Source organism: Drosophila ficusphila, unplaced genomic scaffold (assembly GCF_018152265.1).
Source record: "Drosophila ficusphila isolate 14025-0441.05 unplaced genomic scaffold, ASM1815226v1 contig_286, whole genome shotgun sequence".
Lineage (NCBI taxonomy): Eukaryota > Metazoa > Arthropoda > Insecta > Diptera > Drosophilidae > Drosophila > Drosophila ficusphila.
In genome coordinates, this window is record NW_025064189.1 from 7,091,813 (window position 1) to 7,107,822 (window position 16,010).

Genomic DNA, 16,010 nt, shown 5'->3' on the forward strand with positions numbered 1-16,010 from the left:
AGAGCCAAAACAAGTTGTTAAATCGCTGGGAAATCGAGGAAAAACCACACAGAAAAGCGTTCGCTCGAAACTCAGCATGTGCTTTGGCCCCCGGGGGGTGGTGGGTGTTGGGTGGTGGACAGGGCGGGTGTTTCTGGGGGATGTCCTGCCACAGAAAGAGAGAGAGAGAGAGAGAGAGAGAGAGCAGCTCGACTTATTGATTGAGCTTTCCGCCGCTCCGAAGAATACTGGTACTTTTTGGGGAGCGCGGACGAGCTTTTCGGTTTTCCCGCTGCCACTGCTGCTTGCCTTGGGTGAATTTTTCAGCAATTTTCATTTTCAGTTTTTCTCCCGACTGTTTTAGGGCGGTTCCGCAAGCAGCAGCGACTCCTGCGATTCAAGCACACTCCTCTCGAACGCGTATGAAAATTCCGCCTCGCTCAGAAACACAATAAACTCATCTCAAATGAATTAAATCAAGCCAAGCCGACCATCAACAAAACACAGATCCTTTGCCGAACAACTAAAGAACTTAAAAACAGTGTGGAATATGAAAGTCAAAACTTGCTGGATAATATGAAAATATTATGACAAAAAGTGTTGTTATTGTTCGAGTGTGTGGCCTGCTTCCATCCGTGTGCGTATGTGTGTGTGAGTTTGGCTCCTTTGTGTGCCAGTGTGGTTGTAAAATTCAATAAAATGCGAAGGATTGCAATTGCCAAAATGGCAAATTACAACAAAATGCGCACATACACATGGAAATTTGTCAGAAATTTCGTCTGTGTGTGTGCGTAGTTTTGATTTTCTCTGCGGGCTCTGTGGCTTACTCTCCTCTGTATTGGTGTGTGTGTGGGCCTCTGTCTTTGTGTCTGTGTCTGTGTCTGTGTGTGGCTCTCCGAGTCCTGTGTGGCTGTGCGTCTGTGTGCGTCCGTTAGCGTATCTGTGTGAATGTCCTTCGCTGCTTACGTACGCAGACTGAGTGACTCGATTGAGGCGGCTGCCTGAATGGCTGGCAGGTCCTGTGCTCCTTTTTCCTTTGTGAAATGAATGCGTATTCAATGAGCAATGAAATCCGTGACACATTCGCGCCTTCTCTCCGTCCGTCTGCCCTTCGTCCTTCGTCCTTCGTCCATCCATCCATCTTGCCGTCTCTTTCGCCCTAGGACTCTCTGTGCATTTTCCATTTAATTTATTTTTTATTACTCGACCCGCCTTTGTTCTTCGTCCGATATCCGTTTTAAATAAAAGCGACATTAACACCATAACCTCTGACATTTATCTGTCTCTCGGTCTTAAATGCTCACTCAGACATGGCCGAAATGCCAGAGAGAAACAGAAACTTGCCACATGTGCGTCCTTTGTGCCCCGCTTTGCGTCCTTTGTGCTGCCTCGAACATTCCTTCGGCCTATTCGCCTGCGAATTCCTGCATACCCATTGTGTTAATTTCAGCTCGAAAGTTAACCCATTAATTGGCTGGCAAAGTGCTAAGATTCCCCGGGCGTTCGCGTGAGTGAGCCGCAATAATATCAATAAATTCCTTAACAATAACTATGCCACCAACTGCAGCACGGTGCCTCGTTCGCTCTAAACTAAACTAAACTAAACGAAACGAAACTAATCCAAACTAAACCAAGCCAGAGACCAAACAAAATAGAGAAAAACTTGTTGAAATACTTGATTGATGTGTGTGCCCAATTGGCTGCCGAATTGAGCGAGCAAAAAACGAGAAGGAGTCTCCGCTGCCTGGCAAAAAGGTGAGTCAACCGACTGTCTGTTTATATTAAGATTGGGGAAAGCTTGGGGAAAACTAAGCTGGCAAAATAGCTGGCTTTTTCTGCTTTGCAGCAGTTTGAGTGCAGCCAAACCGACTTTTCAAGATTTAAGTCAAAAAAATAACGAAATAAGTTTTTTGAGGTGATATCATAATGGATTGCTTTCTAAATGAACCAACCGAAGTTTTCATTTATCAAAGTATCTCCATCATTGAGGTTTTATTTATTTAAAAAAATGCATGTTAAAACAAATTTTATATAATTTTATTTAGGATTAAATAAAAGTACAATTTAACTTCCCAATGAAATAAATACTTTGGGAGCTCATTAATCAGAACAAATTTAAAACAATTTTTTGAACCCTAAATCACTTAATCAGAATGTAAGGCCACCGCAGAACGGGTTCTTTTGATGAGACCCCATATAGAAAGAAATATAGACCTCATTTCACCCGCCCACCGAAAGCCAAACACAAGAATTAATTACTCACTTCCCAGGACCATCACTCCGGACCAAAAGTGAACCCGAATTTGGGTCTCCGTTCGGTTTTCAATCAGCAATCAGCGGGAATAAAAAGTTGTGAACTCCCCGACCATTTCGTTCCCCCTTTCCCTTTCCCCTGTAAAAATATCCATTTGCGGATTAGGCATACAGAGAGCTGAATCCTCGCCTCCTCGCCAGCAACTTATCCTTTATAAACAGCCGCTGGACCAGCACACACACACACACAGAAGCGTGGAAAAGGGTTTTCCGAGCATGTAGCATAATTTGAAGTGCACACTTCCGTCGGCCGAAAATATTGTTTGGCATTTCACAAAAAGTCTATTAATAAAAATAAGCAAAAATCACTGGGCGTCCGAAATTGACCCGGCCAAAAGGCGGGGAAATAAGAAAAGCCAGCGAGCAATTTCCCAGCCAGCAAACTTCGTCGAATCAACTTGGCCAAGAAGCGTTTTTGCCTTCCCCGAGTGCGTTTACTTAAGCAATCAACTCGACCTCAAACACACACACAAACACACACACTCGCTGGCTTAGTCCTGTTTATATATATTTTTTCGTTATATTATAACAACTAAAGGAGGCCGCAAAGTTTGTGTGCACACAAAACAAGGGAGGAGGTCGGGAAGAAAGCGAAGGGAAAACCCTTTGCTATCGAAACGAATTTGGAGCAGAAATCGCAGTGCATTTGTGGGTATCTCCCTGACATCTTCGCATGTGTGTGTGTGTGCTGTTTGTTTGTGTGCGGCAGACAAATAAAACATTTGCTCGCTGGCAAAGTTTGTTTAGTTTTTCAATTCTTGCTTTCGGTTTGGAAAATGGAATCAGAATCCGGCGAAACATTTACACGCGTGCATAACAAAGGACGTGCAAATTCTCACGTCAACACACATAAACCACTCGCAGCACACACACACGCAAATACGCTACGCACACACACGCACTCACGCGGGCAATGTCAACATGTGTAGCATACTTTTTGGGGCCTGGCATTATTTGCACCTTTCGCCTTTCGCTTCTGTTGTTATCTGCCGCTCGTCGCTATCCTTCGCCATCCTTATTTTTTTCTTCTTTTTCGCAGTATCCTTTTCGGGCTTTCCCAGCAACCTCAATGCCTTATTCTGCACGGCAAGAAATCAAAACTTTAATGCAAATATAGTTCTTAAAGTTTACCCAAGAAGTTTTTTTTAATACTTTAAATAATACTTTCTCAACTCTTTGCTTCTGCAAATAAATAAATATACCTATTTGATAAATTATTCTTAATATTATTTGTTATGTAAAATTTCTCCGTGTGTACGACTCCTTTTTGTTGTAATTTAGTGCCTTCGCCGGTGGCCTTTATGCTTGCTCCTGCTTTTGCTCAACCTTCTGCCTTTTGCCTTCTTTTGGTTCTATATGCTTTTGGGGTCTACGATTTGTATCTGGCTATCTGCGAGATACTCGCCATCTGAATCCGTGTCCTTTCTGTCCCACCACCAATTTCGCCCCACCACTTTGCTGCAGTCATCCGCTTTTGGTGCCCCTTTGCGGTTCCTTTATGATGGGCGCATAAAATATTTGTCATACATTCTTGACAAAAATCTGCTGGCGGCCCAACGAATGGCCTCCATTAATGTTTGCCTGCAATCCTTTTAGGCCTCGGATTTTGGGGCCACGCCCCAGCGTGCATAATCCACGGATCCGTACCGAAAAACGGAACCCCCTTTTGCCATCTGCCGCATCCATCTACGAGTATCTATCTATCTATCTATCTATCTTTGTATCTAGCGTCTCGATGTCGCGTTTAACGAACTGTGTCATTTACACTTTTTGACAATAAAGTCGAGTTGCCGGGAGATCGGGACGCGGACCCACGAATCCCGAATCCCCGATTCCGGATCCCTTTTCGCCGTGTCAAAGTAAAAATATTTGCCTTCAATTCGCTTGACTGCATGCACGTTCCATCCACAGGCTGCAGGCACTCCAAGCTCCCAGCACCCAGCTCCCAGCTCCAAGCTCCGCACTCCACATTTTACTTTCGACCCACTGGGCCACTTCTGCTGGCGCGGATTGGGTCTCCTTTTCTCCGCTGTTGACTTTCGGTCGGGACGCTTTGACGTCGATTACGCAAAGCCAATAATGAAATGACTTTGGGGTTTTGATTGGCAAAACATTGCGGGCTATAAATGCGCACACACAAAGTCCTCCGGTACGTGTGTGTGTGGGTGTGTGTGGGGATGGTGTGTGTGTGTTTGCGCTAAAATTCACGCTCTATTAATGGCGCTTTGTGCCGCCCCGAAACATCCAGGCCGCCACAGGACTCGCAGGACTCTCCATTGTGACTGTACTGTGTCAACATTTGCTCGGCCGCGGCCTTTGATTTGCCGTTTTAATTAGCCACCAATCAAGTGACCAAGTGTCCACTCCTGCGAGGTAATGTGAAGGCAAATATGGGTGTTCAGGATGGGCAAGATACTATTCAGGATTGGCGAGAAACTCAAGAGACTATTTAATATACCAACATACCTTTATGTATAGCAAAATCTTTTGGGTATTTTTATGCATATTTAAATAAATTATTTAAGTACTTATCTTTTAAAAATAACTCTTTTTATGCTTCTCAGTTTTAAGTAGAAGTTGTTGTCGTAAACGCTTTTTTCCCAAGTGTAACCTTTACCTTCTTGACCATAAATAAATATTCCATGTTTGCTTCTTGAATCCGTTTAAATTGTCTCATTATTTATGTGTTTTGCACAAGGTGCGTTCGCTACTCGCATCCTTTTCTTCTCTTCTTCTTTTACCCCCTTCTACCTCCTTTTCTTGGCCAGAATCGCTTTTGGCCATAAACAAGCCTTCTTTACCGAGTCTCTGCGACTGGGCGCTTAATAAATATATCTCAATCGCTTAAACGCGGCAAACGGCGCCTGTCCCGCCCTCAACCTGCCACGCCCTCTCCCCCCCACCGTTCTTTTTTATTTATATACATATATATATGAATACATATATATCTATGCATGGCATGCCTGCTCATTGCTGGCAAGCGATCCGATGCCCTGAATGTTTACATAACGCCGTGGCACAAAAGCTGTAAGCCAAAACCAAAAGTCGAATGCCTGAATGGTCGCCGTCTGAGTTTGTCTGTATTTGTGTCTGTCTGTGTGGCCATCTGTGCGGGTGTGTGGGTGTGCGGCATATTTAGTTACCTATATGAGCGAGCATGATTTGATATCGCATGAATTTTATATAAAAATAAATATAAATATAAACATAAATCGCAATTGGCTTGCACACAAAAGTCCAACGATTGGCGGGCTCAGCACTTCTTTAGCCCCTTTGCAATTTGTTTAACTGGTAATTTTCGAGGAAGAGGGTATTTCAGATTGTTGGTGATCTAAGTAAAATAAAATAAAAAATTATAAAAGAACATATGCAAACATTTATCATACAGGAGATAATTTATGTGGTGTTGAATTTTAAGTAATTTAAACTAATTAAAAACTAAATCGTTCTTATTATTTTGCAAATACTGGGTACCATATAGTCGAGGTATGTTCCGCTCCTGCTCCCTCCATATTCGCCTGGATTTTATAAATAACATTTATTTGGCTCATTTGGCTGTTTATGGGCAAAAACATCTCCGAGCTCCTGGCCGACTCGCTTATCGTAATTACAATCTCATGTAAGCGATTCGCGCGATGCTGTTGCACAACGCTGAGGTCATAAAGTCGGGCTACTTTTTGGCCAGATATAGATATGGATATATGGCAATTGGTTGGAGCAAGGACCGCACAATGCAGCAGGCAACTAAATTAGACGGCATTTGAATGCGGCTCGTCCTCAACTTGGCCCGAAAGTTGCTCTAGCTCCGTTATTTTTCGACATTTTTTTTTTGGGGTTAGTTGTTGGTCAAACGCTTGGGGAATAATAAATAAGTGTGTGTATGGGTGTGCGGTCTTTGTGTCAGAGCGGGAAAATAGAAAATAGAAAAAAATATGCATGTTGTCCCGGCCATTTTCATAGTTCATTTGGGCAGTGGACACAGCCTCCTTTCGCACAGGTCAGTCAAGCGTGTTTTTGGGTTGCAGATTGTGTTTCGGTTGCTTCGGTTGCTTCGGGATCCCCAGTGCTCTCGTCGATGAAGTGTGACGTTTATTAAACTCAATTTAAAAGAATAGCGGCTCATTTATTTTATTACTGCTCCTGTCAAGTGCGGCTAAAGTTACCAGCGAGTGAGAGTCTCGGAAAAGGCAAATGTTGATAGTGGCCCATTTTCCGGTCCCGAAATTAGTAAGCCGACCCGTGTGAGTGTGTCGGTTTTTCCTCTCTTTTTTTTTTTTTTTTTTGGTTTTTTTTGCCCCTCTCATGTGTGTGTTTGTTCGAGGCATAACAACCATTTGTTATTGATATTGACAGCTGCAAATAAATGAGCAATTTACCGGGGGCCATTTTCTTTGCTTGCCTCTGCTAAATTTAGCATTCTTCAAGCTGAATTTTTATGCCCACTACGCTTGGAGTGCAAGGGTATTTTGTGTTTGCGAGCAGCTTACCCGTAAACAGTAAATATTTTGCTATCAAAATTGATAGCCATTCAGGGGCGTTTCCGAAAAATCAATAAGTTCAACTAAATTATTTATGGGCTGGAATTGGGCCGAATGGAAAGTAACTTGCTTAAAATTTTATTATACCCGTACTGGCCGAAGGATAATCTTATTATTTGTTGTACAAAATGTTTATTTTATTAAAATGTGTTATGAGGAACCAACTCCCTTTGACCTTAGAATGAAATTACTTTAAGCCATTTGTGAGTATTAAAAACGAATAATTCTGAGTGCTGGGCGTCTAATGGCCTCAAAGTAATTAAGCCGAGTTGACCCCGTTTGATGTGTCTAACTGCCGTTCGAATCCTGCTGGTCTTGTTATCTCTGCGAATTACCAATTCCTCAGTGGGCAGTCAACACTTTTTTGCGGCCGGCGCTGTTTTTGTCTGCCATCATCTCGAATTGTCAAAAGGTTTCTATGTGCCACTGGGGGTGGCGTCCGTGTTCTTTTTTCTCCTGTTCGAAGGGACACAACACTTTTTCAGGCTCAAGCTCGTTGCGCTGCAAAGTATGCAGCACTTTTTGCACTTCGCCAGTCGCGCATTTTGATAGATGAGTCCTGGCGGCCATTATGCAACACATCCACACATGCACATGCACACACACACATGTACAGTGTACAGCGTACACGGCGATGTGTGGCGATGTTGCCTCGTTTATCTGTCCGTCTGTGTTGGTGCGGTTCTTTTGGCATAACTCACATTGCTCACTGCTTACTTATTTACCCGAAAATGTACAAAATGTAAAAAATGGTGCAATAACAACAGGCGAGAGCAAGCAAAACAAGCAACGCCAACACCACCGAACAGCAACAATCCTTGCAACAACAGAAGCGACAACAACAACAACAACAACTGTGTCACTGACAGCAGCCAGTGTGTGTAACAATTTCTCAAACAGTGCCACACATAAGTCTGTCTACCAGCTGCTATAATGTGTTTCCTGTTTGTGCTCAACGCTCACACACCACCGGATATGAGGCGTCCATCGGAAATGTGTGTTTCAATGGGTGTTTCTGGCCCCCCGATCCCCGATCCCCGATCCCCCTTGCCGATGCCCCCGCTTCCTGTTCTGAATTTTTTTCCATATTTGGTTTTTTTTATTTCGGCAAGGTTGCATTGCATTGCCGGTCATAGAGGAGCACTTGACTTAGTCGGTGTCCTCTTATCTTTGCGGACGACCAAGAAATATATGACCGAGGGTGCCACGGTGGCCATTAAAAAAAGGGATACACCAGGAGAAAATATTCTTAAAATTTATACGAAAGATATGAAGGCAATAAAAAATTTTCCATACAAAGATAGTTTATAATTTGTTATTATGTTTCTTGGGATTTTTTTTAATGGAATGCCTTTGCAGAAACAATTAAAAGATTTAAACGTACATATTCAATTATGAACTTGCAGTGTGATTTATTTCCTCTGCATTCCTGAGAATTGTGGGTGGAAAGGTGGATGGGTGGCATGAGTAAACGTGAGGTGACGGAGGTGCCACAGAAAGCCACGTCGACTATCCACTGTTTATACTGCTTTGCTTTTTGTACCTTTTTAATTTTCGCAGCAAGCATATTGCCAGCATCCTGCTTCCGCCAGCTTCCTTCGCTGCACCCCCGCCATTCTGCACCCCCTGCATCCTGCATCCTGCATCCCGAGTCCTGCGTTCAGCGTCCTGCGTTCTGCCGTTGTCATTGGCAGACCCCCTATGGCCGCGCACCCCCACGTCTCCACTTTCGTGGAAAATTGAAAAATACGCGCGATAAAATGCTTGACATGCCACGTAATGCGTTGCAAATATATTGCCAAAGTTTTTTGCCATTCGCCGCTGTTGTTTGCTGTTGTGACAGCACAGCGGGCTGCAGAGAACGCGGGGCAGAAGTTTTTAACTCGGCCCCGTTATTATTCATTATTGAACTGCCAGTTTGCCCTGACACACGCCAAACGCCATGAGAAAGCGACCGAGTGGCCAAAACGGCCAAAACGGCGTACTGGCCAACCGTCCAACCGGCCAAATGGCCATCTGGTGAAACTGAACCCAAACCCGATTCCGAACCCGAGACCAAACTCAACTCAACTGAACCGAAAATGCGATTGCCACTGTCCAATGCTCAGGCAGCGCCCCCGCTGCATTGATTTTTTAGTTGGTTTAATTTTGAAAGCGCAAGGCTAAAACTAATTTCGAATTATTTGGCATTGAACGCTGACTGTTCATCGATGCCGGGCAAAAACCGTAGCGGGGCGGCGGTAAGTTTGCGGGTAATGGGGAGCAGAGCCCATTAAGTGGTCACAAAACTTTGTCCGTTGACATCCAATTTTTGGCCTTAATGGCAGCCAACTAACAAAGCAGTTAATAATGCAGCGAACGGGAAGTGGAACAGCGCGCAGATGTGGTTTAATTTGGTTTATAAGTGGTTACTATTCAAATATTCGCCATAGGGTTCTTGCAAAACATAGAGGTTATTTTTTGTAAATATATAATTGTTCAAAATAACAGACAGAATGCATATAACATAGAGCATATATAGTAAAGGGAATTTGGTTAAAAAACTAATTTTAATTGTGGAAAACTTTATTTGTGTAAAAATTGTATCATGATATTATTCTCCGCTGTTATAATATATTTTCTTAATAATTTATTTTATCAATTTAAATTGCTGAACTACTTTTAATAAATATTTTTAGAAATACCAGATTTATCCTTTAAGTACAGTTAGCTGAAAATGCATTTTTCAGCACTTTTGAAAGCACTTTTCTGGCCAAGTGTAATTGGTTGATTTAGCGATCGAACCGCTTGCTGCGCCCCATATGCTGCGTCTCCTGCTGCAGCCTCCGAGAAAAAAGCCCATAAATATGAGGCTGGCAGTGGCAATGGAGAAGGCATCGCATTGCTGCTTTCTCCGGCTCGAAGGCTCCAGTGTGTGGCTGCCTCCTTTGGCCTGCGCCTTTCGCAGTTCGCAGTTCTCAGTTCGCATTTACCGCCTTTATCGCCTTTTGGCGCTGGGCTGCCTTTGACGTCACCTTAATTAATGGGTTAATGCGACGTCGACGGCGACAGCGTTTGGTAATTAAGCGACTTTGTCGCCGGCCCCTTTCTGTGCCAAATGAATTATGTGTCCCTGTTCCCAATTCCCAGGACTCGGGCACTCCGGCAATACGGCAAACCGGCACTCTGGACCCGGTTTTGTGGCTCGCAGAAACTAAAACCGTAAAACAGTAATTTGGCATTGATTTAATATTTTATTTTAATTAAAATTTCGCACATTGCCAGCGAGACAAAACGTGACTGTGGCGGCATTATCATGCTCGAGTGTCATAAATTAATTGTACTGCAATTTGCCAGTGTGTCCATGCCATGCCATGGTGCCCTCATCCGATTCGCAGGGCGAGGGCAATAAGTTTTGCATGGGCCGGCGCTGCGTATACGTAATATTCTAGCGCCTTGATGACAGGCCGCGATAGAAAGGACGAAGGAAGCAGCAGGAGGAGCAGCAAGAGGAACAGGAGCAGTATCATGAGCAGTAGTTGTAGAAGCAGCATCGCAGGACAATGGATACGGCTGCATTTCGCCTCTTCATTTACGTAATGTAAGCAATTTGTGGAAATTGCTGGCAATTTCGCAGATTAAACTGGACCCAAAGTGCAATTGGGCGCAAATTTCCAACCTCTGTTTGGGCCGGGCAAACTTTTGCGGCTCTTCGAAAAAGGAGTAGATTAAGATAATGAAGCTGCAGCTTAGATCAGGGTCCTGTGGAGGTCCTATGAGGTCCTGGGGTGATGGGGTCTCTTTTCCAGGGAGCGGACGAGTTGACTGCAGTGGCAGCCACTCCATCACTTGCAAATTAAAATTAAGATGAGTTATGAGTTATGAGCCTGCTCCCAAGGCGGCGATGAGAAATTCAAGCTTAATGCCTGCTCCATAAATCAGTATCCGTCGCCTTCGCCGGCTCCGATGATCAATGACTGGCGATTGAAGGAGATTGAAGGCACGTATCGAGAACGAAATCGAGTACGAGGACGAGGACGAACAGGATGGCTCCACCCTTCAGCTTGAGTGGGGCAACAAAGTGCCGGGACAACAGCTTCATCACGGAGTGTGTGTTCCGGTGGCAAAGCGGCGGTGTCAGGGGCTGGCATTTATGGCAGGGCAAATATACCAAACAATCTGCTGGGTGATAAAACAAAAGTCGACTTTGAGACTTATAAATTACTTGCCCTTCGGCTGCTGCACTGACTGGAATTTGATTAGGTCAAACAAATACTAAAGGGTTAAATATTCGAAACCTTGCATATTTAAATTTATATTTATATAGTACCAATTAAACCATCAGTTTGCCTTGCATACTTAATAATTAAAGGGATTACTTTCATACAAACAATGCCAATCATGGGATATTCCGAACTGTATTGGCCGCATAATAACAACAGGCTTTCGGGAAAACCACTTAAAAACATACTCCATAAATCAGCGGGCTCACTCCTTTCAGCCAGATCCGTTTTATTTTAAAAGCGCCTGGGGAAAGGGCTCACCGAGAGAGAATCCCCGTTAAGGCTTTAAGTGCGAACATTGATTGGTAAGACACTAATCCGTTTTTGGCAAGTGCCCGGGTCCCCGACTTGGCAAGGTCCGATGGCAAAAAGTGCAATAAAAGCGGGCCGGCTTTGCCATATAGCCATACCATATAGTATATCGCCCCCCGCCCCCTTTTCGGCTTCTTAAATGGGGCCGCCCATTTGAGCCAGCATTGCACACTATTAGTTGCAGCTGCCAGAAGTGATGAATGTGTGAAATGTAAACTTTGTTACCGAGGAATAACAGCGGCGAAAGCTCAGCGCCAAAATGGACGGAGATATGGAGTCAGTTCTGCTGGGGATGGCTGGATATAGAGCCTCCAAAAACGAAAAAAAAAAAAATCAGGGGGGAAAAATACAAAAAAGGTGGGGGGAAGCAAAATGCGAATCGAAACCAAAGCGACAGACGCCTGTCGAAAATTGCAATTCTCCTTTCGCGGGTTCTTTCATTCGAGTTTTCCCTCCGATTTTTTTTACAGCCATTCCTCCTTTTTGTTCTGCGGCCGCAGTAACGAAAATCCAATTAAAGCCCCTGTCGCTGCGTGGGCGTGGCAGGGGCGGTAGGGCGGCGGAAGAGCGACGGGATTGTAGGGAAAACGGGATCAGGACTCACCCTGATTGAATGTCAGACGCGCTGCGATGTATGTGTAATAAAGCGGAGATTGTTTAGCTTAGCCGAGCGGAAAGATGAAAAGTCTTCGAGCTGAAATATCCTTTGTCAAAATTTCATATTGCATATCCTTCGCACTCGCGGCACTCATGGCGAAATAAAAGGTATTCGTTAGTTGGATGTTTGCTCGTAATTGGATGTATTTCGAAACCGAGCAGAAAAAGAGCCAACGGAAAATATTTAAACGGCTTAAGTTTATAAAAAGCAAATAAAGAGTTGAGTTTATGAAACTGTAAGCCGCCATCAAAATGGCGAGGGAGTGAAATACTCTACTGCATTATTTAAGCTGCATTTAAAGAGCTTACTAAATTTGAGCCAAGTTTGTTTGGCCATCAGTGAAACCCTTTCGCAGGTTGAGTTAGTTGCTTTAATATGTTCGCGGCTCATTAACTTTTTCATTAAAAATTAATTAAAGTCGCCAGTTAATTAGGTCTAAGCGTATTTATCATTTCCCGCTCGAGTTCCACATTCCGCGGCCTGACAGCCCAGCTCCAAAACTGAACCGAAAACTTTTGCCTTGCCAATTTCCCCACCCCCTGCCCCCTTTTGGCCCTCGCTTTTGGCCACCCCCGTCGCTTTTGGCCCGTTTGTAAAGTGTCATTAGTCTGGCATAAATTAGTTTCGCAAAGCGGCGGGAGGAATCGCGGGTGAGCGCAACATTTTTGTGGCCTCACTTTGAGCCCTCTGGCATGTGATTATTGATGAACGATCCGGATGCCGGATCGGAGATGGATCTAAGAGTGCCTTAGTGCCTTAGCTGCGGCACAAAGAGCCCCTTTGAAGTCCGGGCAAACAATGGGTGGGTAGTCGGGTGGGTAAGACGCTTATGCGGCAACAAAAGCTGGGCTAATATTGTAATAACAAACAATGGGACAAGTGCTTTAATCGCAGCAGCTGATTATGTTGCCAGAGGAGGCCAAGTGGTAGTCAAGGGTCCTACCAGCTTATTAGCCGGACTGCATTGTCGGTTGGGCCAGGTGAGCCATTGTCCTGCGTTCAGAGTCACGCCTTCCCGCCTCCCCTGAATCCTTGGAATCCTCAATCTGTGTGACACGACTTTCACTCGTGCCCAGAAGTTTGGCCCGCTTAATGGGGCGCTGAAGCCGAAGCTTAAACGCTCATTAGACGGCCTGGCATTAAATTAATTGGAAGCTGGAGCTGCAAAACTATGCACAAAACAGCAGCCGGCTGAAAAAAGGCTCCCCCTTGGCTGAAAGGCGAAAACTTTACAAAAGGCCAAAAGTTTGATGGCAACTTTTGTAGAGCCAAAGCACTCGACTTGCATTCATTGCTAATTTGGCTTTAATTGCATAAATGTTGCGCTTTTTGTGCTCTGTACACGAAAAAGACCGCTGAAGAGGGGCGGTGAGGAGTGGGCCATAAATCTACTTTGTATAAAAATGAACGAAAAATGGGAAATTCAAATTGCACACACCGAAAATAATTATAAATGTGATGGATTATCAAACAGGTTTTCAGGTGAATAGTTCGATTTAATTTATTGAGTGGAAGCTAATTCTAAAATGTTGATTACATTTTTCATTTGAAATATAACCTTGTTCAAACATAATTTGATTTGATAATGTTTTAAAATAAGTTCAATAAACTATTAAATTTGTTATTTTTGCTTAAACTGTAGCCTTTAATTTATTTCCTAACTGATCACATGTTATATTCCAAGAAACACCTGTCAATCTGCTTCTCAATTTGGACAGTGGTCTTCAATCTGATAGCGATCTCTGTTTCTCGCTGTGTATGACAAGCTTTTCCTGCCATTTTTTGCGTATCTCTGACAGGCGGAGAAATTTTTGTGAAATTGTTTGGTGAGTGCTCTTGAAATTGAAATTGTTGTAGAGTGGGCGGGGCTCGGGGGCTCGTTGGTTCGGTGGTGGTCAGCAAGATAGCTGCCAACTAACAAGTTCGTTTCGTCCTTATCGGAGGGCCGAGAGCACCTGAATGGCCGAATGTCCGAATGGCCGAATGTCCGAATGGCCGAATGAGTGACTGGCAAACCGGCAAGCCGGCCAACTGACAAACTGACAAACTGCCCGATTGACAGACTGGGCTGAAGCGTTGCACAAATATTTGAAAAAGCACAAAAATTTGCTACTTAAATACGAGGCAAAAGCGAAAAGTTTTCGGGGGGCGCCGAGAGATCTGAAAACTAAATTTAATGAATGCTGCCGGCATACAAACAGAATTTTCCCCGCTGTGCTCTTCATATTTTATGAATTGCAAACTTCACAAAGCCAAAAGCCCTTTCAGACAAATATTATATTCATATGTGCAAGACTTTTTATTTTCCCCTCAGTCTGCTCCCCATTTTATTTTTTTGTTTTTTGGGTAAAACAATATAAACTTTTGCTGCATTAGGCTGCATTTTAAGTGAACCCATGTATATGTGTGTGTAGGTCTGGAGGTCTAAAGCAGAGGGATACGAATGGGTCCTGGCTGGAAACTTATTGACAAAACTGTCATTAGCATGTCCAACTGGCAAACTTTCAACGAAAGGGATTTAAAGTTAAGCGACCAAACGCAAAAGTGTATTCAAATATGCAGCAGGAGCAACAATAAAAACGACTCGAAACAGGTGTACATGAAACGACATCATTGTCTCTGCCCCGCCCCCTTTTCTCAACGGCCCCCGCCCCCCTGCCGCCTGTTTTTGGTAACTGCGTTTTTGGCTCACGAAAAATGTTTTCCCAGGCAAAGTGGCAGCAGGAGTGGTGGGGTGGGAAAAATTTATAATGCGATAAAACTTTAATAAAGGCAGCCCAGCATCCCTCCACCCTAAGCTGCTTCTTCTTCTTTTCGTTGGGTGTGTGTGTGTGTGTGGGTGGAAGGGCGAGGGAGGGGGCGTGGCATAAAGTAGTTATGAATACAACAACAGTTAGACAGCTGGCAAAAGGAGCCAGGCACGAACGCACTCAAAATTGTATGTAATTGTGCAAGAGTGTAGTCGGTGCGTGGAAAAGTGGGGAGGGGGAGGCGGATTGTGAGGGGGAGGGGGTGTCAAGTGGGGGGAGGCGCAAAGAGAGTGCAAGACGTGCACTGCGAAAAAGTATCAGTAATTTAAATAAATTTCTTCCTTATAAATCATTGCATTTTAAGTAAATCCATTACAAACTAAAACAAACAAAAGTTACCTAAATATGATAATTTATAATTATCTTAATATAATTAATATCTTAAACTCTTTTATTAAAAAAGTATAAAATAAAATACACAAAAATAAAATGTTATATATTACTAAATTATTTGGTCCTTTCAGGAGGATAAAAATTGTTTCTTTGAATACTTTGTTGTATACTTTCAGGCTTCTCGAAATACATTGATATGCAAATAATTGAAAATCATTAAGAACCTCTATATTTAAAGATCTTTTAATCTTTTAAATAATTTTTTGCCGTGCTGGCAGCTGATGTATGTGCAAGTGTGTGAGAAGAAGACGCGGTTAACTAGAAGTAGCAAAAGTAGTTATAGAAATGACAGACAGCTGCAGACTGATGAAGAGCGGACCGAGGGGCAGGGATCCCAAAGAGGGTGGCTGGGTGAGTGGGTGGCTCTGGGTGGTGGATGGTGGGCGGTGGGTGGATCTGAAATCCTTGCGGTGGCCCAGACCCATGAGGTGTGTGCTAACGAGCAGACGACGACGACGATGCCACTTGACTGACAACCTGGGAGCAACTCTGACAGCGCTCAGGGAAAAGATGGAGAAACGGAGAAAGGACGAGATACATCTTGATGCGGAGGGGGCGGAGATGAAGGACGGAAGGGGGGAGGGAGGGAGGTAGGGGGAAAGGCAGCGCCACGCACGAGAATTGTTTTGAAATGCAAGGTGAGGATTAGAGAAATGTCGCACAGAAATTGCATAGAAACGAAAGTTTTGCAACTAATGTCTCACCGAGATATGAGTCAAGTAAAAAGTCCAAGGGGGCTGCAATT

General features: G+C 43.9%; 1 protein-coding gene across 1 annotated transcript in view; it reads left to right on the forward strand.

Moving 5' to 3' along the window:
* The first annotated feature begins 319 nt into the window (after positions 1-319).
* Positions 320-16,010, forward strand: part of LOC108100386 (glucose transporter type 1) — a 77,236-nt gene continuing 61,545 nt past the window's right edge. Inside the window, exon 1 of the mRNA XM_017204241.2 lies at positions 320-1,734. The gene's annotated coding sequence lies outside the window, so the exon portion shown is untranslated. The remainder of the gene's footprint in view (positions 1,735-16,010) is intronic.